General features: G+C 40.5%; 1 long non-coding RNA gene across 1 annotated transcript; it reads left to right on the top strand.

Annotated features, from left to right (window-relative positions):
* Positions 1–6689: 6689 nt before the first annotated feature.
* On the top strand, positions 6690–7978 carry LOC140982452 (uncharacterized). Its single transcript, XR_012176286.1, has 3 exons — positions 6690–6993; positions 7128–7197; positions 7727–7978. It is a non-coding gene; the product is annotated as an uncharacterized lncRNA (long non-coding RNA).
* Positions 7979–8500: the final 522 nt, after the last annotated feature.

Genomic DNA, 8500 nt, shown 5'->3' with positions numbered 1-8500 from the left:
ATTATTTTTACAATTGTATTAGTGTTCCAATCTTTTGGATCTCTGGTCCCACAATTGTGTTTCATCTGTAGTTCAACGTGTATAGGTGAATCATGCATGTGATGTGTTTGTATGCACACACACACACTCTTTATACACACAGGATGTGAGGCCCAATACCTAAACTAGGCCCAGCTAATTTTAAATACCCAAACCCATTTGATAGAAATCAGATCGTTCAATTCCAGCAAACTCTTCACCAGCCTTGCCCGTCGCTTCTCTCCATTTTCTGCTTCAGTCGCGCAGCGCCACCGGTGGTCGGAGAATAGTGCAGCAGCTTAGCAAACTTTTTTCCTCCATTCTATTAGCTTCTTTCTTGCCTTGAATCGGAAGGTTGCAAGCTTGATCGGTCTTGTTTTTCCAGCAACAGTTTGTGTGAGCTTCGATTCGGGTTTAGGTAAGCTTTTGGCTTCGAATTTCTGGTTGTTCTTGGTGGATTAGTTTATAAAAGTGTAGCCGTAAGCTTTTTCCCTAATTTCCAGCTCGTTTTTCAGATCGTGAACAGTGTTTGCGGCGACATTTTCCGGCGAGCCATCTTTGCGAAATTACCGTTGTGCATTCTAGTTTCGTTTATTGAGGTATTAAGCTTGAATTCAGATTGTATAAGGTTTATATAGGCTGCCCGGATTTCGAATTTTAACCGAGCCGATTTATTTTGGTTTAGTCGTTTGGAATGCATTGTATTGAAGTGTATAGCGAATGTATATTGTAGGTTTTATTGTTGGACGAGTTCATCAGGAAGTCCTTAAGAATTTACCGTGGTATTGTAAGTTGTAATTGAGGTACGCTCAAACCTATATCATTATGACGCTTATATTGGCGTGTAAGAATATTCGGTGAATGTTGTTTGCTATTACGTGCTTTGAATGTTTATTCTGATGCATTCATGCATAAATTATATTGACATAACATATTGAGCCTTGACTCCTTCGACGGCGATTTATGTTGATTCTGTTGAGATATATTGAGTCATCAGAGGGACGAGTGGGTTAGGATTAGCCACATTCCCAGATGACAGCTAGGGACGAGCGACTTAGCTACTCGCATTCCCGATGCTACGTGCATGGACGAGCGGCGATTTGATGCTGCATTCCTGGCACGGGTGGCCACTGTTACTGTTGATGATGCTATTCGTTTGGACTCCATTTGGTATCCGTTATTCCATTGTTACCATTCATGCATCGCATATCATTGCATTTACTTGGTATTATTACATGTCTTTTATATATGTCGTGATTTTACTGGTTTGTCGTACTGGGGTCCGACCCCTGTTTTCTTTTTATGTTGTGGTTGTTTTTGATGCCATAGCAGGTCATTCCAGGGGATTTGACGCGTCTGGTGGAGCGTCAGCGAGTGGTACCCAGTAGTCAGTCTGTTTGTGTCAGAGTTCCCAGATATTTATATATATTATGCTGGTTTGATACATTTGCCAGGGAGATGCCCTGTGTAGCTGTATGGCGATATTTTTTATGTTGTTTGGGATTTTAATTGTGGTATGTCGTGTCTAGTCCTGGCCAGTGCGGCTGTAGGATGTTTGTGTGGGTGATTGTGAACTTGATGTTATTTTCAAGCGTATATTGTTGTTGTGTTTTGAGATTTTTGGGATGTCCTACTTACGGGTAGGTCATGCCGAAATTTCTGTAGGCCCTAATGAACGTTTTTAAACTCGTTTTCGCTGTTTACACCATTTAATCCTTGTTGTTTGGTAATTGAATATTAATTAAGAGCACGGGCCCTGACAGTTGGTATCAGAGCGTAACTGGGATACGCTCGAATTAGAGTTTAAGACACTCGAGTTTAGGCACAAATAAAATGATTGTGCATGTGTTTGATTATTTGCTCTTACTTGTTTGTATGTTTTGAATTCATTGTATCAGCATGACTAGAACGTATTAGTTTAAGTTTATGCTCTTATACTAGACCGATTATTTTGTTTCTGTCATTGGATTAAATCCTTGTGTCTTGTAGATGGCACCTGGACGTAAGGGCAGAAAAGGAAAAGAAGTTGCTCAGGAATCTGAAGCTCCTAATGTGAGAGGACTTAACGAGACTGAATGGGGAAGACGAGGTCGTCGTCCTCGTGGTGAAGTACGAAATGTTAACGTTGAGCATGAAGTGGATCAGTTGACTAGAGGAATGGGTGAAATGGAACTAGTGATATCCCGATTTCAGAACATGCGTCCTCCTCGATTCTTTGGAAATGAAGATGGTGAGAAAGCTGTAGCATGGTTAAAAAGTATGAAGCGTTTGTTTAATATGTTGGAGTACACTCCTGATTTGCAACTTAAGTTGGCTATTTGTCAATTAAAAGACCGAGCTCAGTTATGGTGGGAAACTACCGAGGAAGCTCTGAAGGAATCAGGTGAAAGAGTTACTTGGGATGTATTTTGCGCACAGTTTGCTCGAGAATATTCACCGCCTTCGTATTATTCGGCCAAGGAAGCTGAATTTAATAGATTGACTCAAGGTAACATGACTGTAGTGGAGTATGCATCTCAATTCTCAGCACTTCTTGCCTATGTTCCTCATGTTGCTAGCAGTGATCGGAACAAGCTATCGCATTTTATGCAAGGATTGAATCGAACCATTTGCACTTTAGTAGTTGCTGGAGNGGCAGTCAGCGTGGAGGTTCAGTTGGGTCACCAGGTGGAGTATTTTGTGATCGTTGTGGTGGTAAGCATATCAGTACTCAGTGTACGGGAGTTCATGGATCTTGTAATATCTGTGGGCAAGTTGGACATTATGCTAGAGTATGTCCGAATGCAGCAAGACAACAATTTCAGCAACCTCAGTTTGGTCAAGGTTTCAGAGGACCAGCAACTAGACCTTTTGTTCCGACTCAGTCTTTTCAGCAGTCTAGCTATCCTCATCCTAGAGGTTCTGTTCCGCAGCGTTTCCCAGGGCCACAACAGGCTCAAGTTCATGCTCTAACTCAGGATCAAGTTCAAGACGCACCGGGCGGAGTTATTGCAGGTATCTGTCTTATTTTTAATCATCCTGCGCGTATACTGATAGACACAGGAGCATCTCATTCATTTGTATCTGTTGTATTTGTTGATGAGCATGAGATTGCTACTACTCCGTTGACAGATACTGTGTCAGTCTCTACACATGCCGGTGTATGTTTGATGTCTCATGAGATAATTCTGAATTGTGTGATTAGATTCGATGATAATATTATGATAACTAATCTAATCAAGCTAGATATGTCTGACTTCGACTTTATTCTGGGAATGGATACTCTGTCAAATTATCGAGTCACCGTTGATTGTTTCCATGGAGTTGTCAGATTTAGACCGTATTATGGCAGTACATGGAATTTTTACGGTAGTGATTCGCAATCCCGTATTCCATTAGTGTCAGCAATGGAAATGTTTAGAATCTTGTCATCAGGAAATGAAGGATTCATGATCTATGCAGTTGATGCGTCTTAGGGAAAATGGTTTGAAGTTTCTGATATTCCTGTTGTCAAGGAATTCCCTGATGTAATTCCCGATGAGATTCCTGGATTTCCACCCCAGAGGGAAATCGATTTTAGCATTGAGTTGGTGTCCGGGACAAATCTTATTTCAAGAGCACCATATTGTTTGGCTCCAGTAGAATTGAAAGAACTCAAAGAGCAATTACAGGACTTACTGGAAAAAGGCTATATTAGACCAAGTATGTCACCTTGGGGAGCTCCGGTATTGTTTGTAAAGAAGAAAGACGGAACGATGAGAATGTGCATTGATTACAGGCAGTTGAACAAAGCTACTGTGAAGAATAAGTATCCTCTGCCGCGTATCGATGACTTGTTTGATCAGTTGCAAGGTACATCAGTGTATTCAAAGATCGATCTTCGTTTTGGCTACCATCAGCTTAGAGTTCGAGAGGAAGATGTTCCGATGACAGCATTTCGAACACGTTATGGACATTATGAATTTCTAGTTATGCCTTTTGGATTGACTAATGCACCAGCGGTTTTTATGGATTTGATGAATCACGTTTTTCGAGAATTTATAGACAGATTTGTTATTGTCTTCATAGATGAGATTCTGGTTTATTCAAAAACAAAGAAGGAGCATCGAGAACATTTAAGGTTAGTCCTCCAGACACTCAGAGCAGCGCAATTGTATGCAAAATTTTCTAAATGTGAATTCTGGTTGGACAGAGTAGTATTTCTGGGTCATGTTATATCAGCTCAAGGAGTATCAGTAGATCTCAGTAAAGTGGAAGCTGTTCTCAATTGGCCAACACCGACGAATATTTCCGATATTCGCAGTTTCTTGGGATTGGCAGGATAGTATAGGCGTTTTATCGAAGGATTTTCTATTATAGCAAGACCTATGACCCAATTAACGCAAAAAGATCGACGTTTTGTGTGGACTAATGAATGTGGGTCAAGTTTTCAGACTTTGAAGGAAAAGTTGACAACAGCTCCAGTACTAGCTTTGCCATCAGGCTCAGGTGGATATGTTGTTTGTTCAGATGCATCTCTAAATGTACTTGGTTGTGTTTTAATGCAAAATGGGCGAGTGATTGCATATGCTTCTCGTCAGTTGAAACCGCATGAGACCCGATATCCAATTCATGACTTAGAGTTGGCTGCGATTGTGTTTGCATTGAAGTTATGGCGTCATTTTCTGTATGGTGAGCAGTTTGTAATTTATTCAGATCACAAAAGTCTTAAATATCTTTTCTCACAGCCGGACTTGAATATGAGACAGCGTCGATGGATGGAATTGCTTAAAGACTTTGATCGTGAGATTCAGTATCAACCGGGTCGAATGAATCTTGTTGCAGATGCCCTCAGCAGGAAAGTTCAGAATGCTATGCTGACATCTTTGATTATCTCTAAAGTTCACGAGCACTTGGGAACTTCAGGATGGACTTATCAGATCAGTGGAGACTACTTTGTAGTATCATCTATTCAAGTTGAGCCACAGATTTTGTCCAGAATCAAAGCAGCACAGAAGACCGATCCGCACATTCATAGATTAAAAGAATTGTCTCGAACAGGTCAGACAGAAAAGTTTAGTGTTGCCTCAGATGGTAGTCTGCGCTTTAATGGTAGACTTGTGGTTCCTAATTTGTTAGATCTGAAAGAAGCTATACTACGGGAAGCACATTGTAGTCGACACAGTATTCATCCAGGAATTCGAAAGATGTATCATACCTTAAGAGCTCATTACTGGTGGGAAGGTATGAAGAAAGATATTTCTCATTTTGTGGCTAAATGTTTAACGTGTCAACAGGTTAAAGCCGAGAGAATGAGACCTGGTGGAATGTTACATAGTCTTGAAGTGCCGCAGTGGAACTGGGAGCATATTGCTATGGATTTTGTGACACATCTACCTCGTTCTAATCGTGGTTGTGATGCGATTTGGGTGATTGTTGACAGATTGTCTAAATCCGCTCATTTTATTCCATATGATCGTACTTGTACTTATATGAAAATGGCGAAACTGTACATTGATCATATAGTGAGATTGCATGGTGTGCCAGTAACCATAGTATTTGATCGTGATCCAAGGTTTGCTTCGAAATTTTGGGAAAGTTTGCAATCGGCTTTGGGTTCAAAGTTGGCTATGAGCACCGCCTATCACCCACAGACAGATGGTCAGTCAGAAAGAACCATCCAGACTCTAGAGGATATGTTACGAGCAGTAGTGATGGATTTCAAAGGTGGTTGGCAAGAATCATTATCTTTGGTTGAATTCTCTTACAATAATAGTTTTCAGGCAACAATCGGTATGACACCATTTGAAGCTTTGTATGGAAGAAAGTGCAGATCGCCGATATGTTGGGAAGATGTAGGAGAGAGACAGATGTCAAAACCAGAATTTATTCAAGAGATGAAAGATAAAGTTGAATTGATCAGAAAAAGGATGAAAGCAGCCCAGGATCGTCAAGCCAGTTATGCTAATAAAAGGCGTAGACCTTTAGAGTTCCAAGTGGGCGATTATGTTTTCTTGAAAGTATCACCATTTCGGGGTACTATGAGATTTCGACATAAAGGGAAGTTAGCTCCGCGTTATATTGGTCCGTATATGATTGTTGAGAGGATTGGCACATTGGCTTATAGTTTGGATTTGCCGCAGAGTTTGTCTTTGATACATAATATGTTTCATGTATCTATGTTGCGGAAGTATGAGCCAGATCCGTCTCATATCTTGACTGTCGAGGATGTGGAGTTAGACAGTTCTCTTAGCTATGTTGAACATCCAGTGCAAATTTTGGACAGCAAGGAAAGAGAGCTCAGGAGCAAGACGATTCCACTAGTTTTGGTACAATGGAGTAGGCATGGAAGAGAAGAATCAACATGGAAATTAGAGGCAAAGATGCGACAAGAATGGCCTCATTTGTTTGAGAATGTAATGAATTACGCGATGTATTCTGAATTTCCTATGTATTATCAGACGTAATGTTGTGGATATCAGTGTTGTGTTTGTTAGATTTCGAGGACGAAATCTTTCATTAGTGGGGGAGAATGTGAGGCCCAATACCTAAACTACGCCCAGCCCATTACCATTTAATTTTAAATACCCAAACCCATTTGATAGAAATCAGATCGTTCAATTCCAACAAGCTCTTCGCCAGCCTTGCCCATCGCTTCTCTCCATTTTCTGCTTCAGTCGCGCAGCGCCACCGGTGGTCGGAGAATAGTGCAGCAGCTTAGCAAACTTTCTTCCTCCATTCTATTAGCTTCTTTCTTGCCTTGAATCGGAAGGTTGCAAGCTTGATCGGTCTTGTTTTTCCAGCAACAGTTTGTGTGAGCTTCGATTCGGGTTTAGGTAAGCTTTTGGCTTCGAATTTCTGGTTGTTCTTGGTGGATTAGTTTATAAAAGTGTAGCCGTAAGCTTTTTCCCTAATTTCCAGCTCGTTTTTCAGATCGTGAACAGTGTTTGCGGCGACATTTTCCGGCGAGCCATCTTTGCGAAATTACCGTTGTGCATTCTAGTTTCGTTTATTGAGGTATTAAGCTTGAATTCAGATTGTATAAGGTTTATATAGGCTGCCCGGATTTCGAATTTTAACCGAGCCGATTTATTTTGGTTTAGTCGTTTGGAATGCATTGTATTGAAGTGTATAGCGAATGTATATTGTAGGTTTTATCGTTGGACGAGTTCATCAGAAAGTCCTTAAGAATTTACCGTGGTATTGTAAGTTGTAATTGAGGTACGCTCAAACCTATATTATTATGACGCTTATATTGGCGTGTAAGAATATTCGGTGAATGTTGGTTGCTATTACGTGCTTTGAATGTTTATTCTGATGCATTCATGCATAAATTATATTGACATAACATATTGAGCCTTGACTCCTTCGACGGCGATTTATGTTGATTCTGTTGAGATATATTGAGTCATCAGAGGGACGAGTGGGTTAGGATTAGCCACATTCCCAGATGACAGCTAGGGACGAGCGACTTAGCTACTCGCATTCCCGATGCTACGTGCATGGACGAGCGGCGATTTGATGCTGCATTCCTGGCACGGGTGGCCACTGTTACTGTTGATGATGCTATTCGTTTGGACTCCATTTGGTATCCGTTATTCCATTGTTACCATTCATGCATCGCATATCATTGCATTTACTTGGTATTATTACATGTCTTTTATATACGTCGTGATTTTACTGGTTTGTCGTACTGGGGTCCGACCCCTGTTTTCTTTTTATGTTGTGGTTGTTTTTGATGCCATAGCAGGTCATTCCAGGGGATTTGACGCGTCTGGTGGAGCGTCAGCGAGTGGTACCCAGTAGTCAGTCGGTTTGTGTCAGAGTTCCCAGATATTTATATATATTATGCTGGTTTGATACATTTGCCAAGGAGATGCACTGTGTAGCTGTATGGTGATATTTTTTATGTTGTTTGGGATTTTAATTGTGGTATGTCGTGTCTAGTCCTGGCCAGTGCGGCTGTAGGATGTTTGTGTGGTTGATTGTGAACTTGATGTTATTTTCGAGCGTATATTATTGTTGTTGTGTTTTGAGACTTTTGGGATGTCCTACTTACGGGTAGGTCATGCCGAAATTTCTGTAGGCCCTAATGAACGTTTTTAAACTCGTTTTCGCTGTTTACACCATTTAATCCTTGTTGTTTGGTAATTAAATATTAATTAAGAGCACGGGCCCTCACACAGGACACGAGGGATGAAGCAACTAGTGCAATGGAAATTTTGCATTTTGTCAAAATTTTCTTAAGAAATATTAAGCGGGATTAAGTGCAAGTAGATAAGATATGGTGATCTAACCAAAAGTGCTAAAAGTTCTTTTTTTAGTTTCATAATTAAAATCTGACAAAAGTTAAATGATGTTTAGATTTTTGAGTAGGTCTCTTGTGAGACGGTCTCATGAATCTTTATCTGTGAGACGGGTCAATCCTATCGATGTTCACAATAAAAAGTAATACTCTTAGCTTAAAAAGTAATATTTTTTCATAGATGATCCAAATAAGATATCTGTCTCACAAAATACGATC

Source organism: Primulina huaijiensis, chromosome 1 (genome assembly GCF_012295235.1).
Source record: "Primulina huaijiensis isolate GDHJ02 chromosome 1, ASM1229523v2, whole genome shotgun sequence".
Lineage (NCBI taxonomy): Eukaryota > Viridiplantae > Streptophyta > Magnoliopsida > Lamiales > Gesneriaceae > Primulina > Primulina huaijiensis.
Note: the sequence above shows the minus strand (reverse complement) of the source record. Positions and strands in the feature narration are given on the sequence as shown.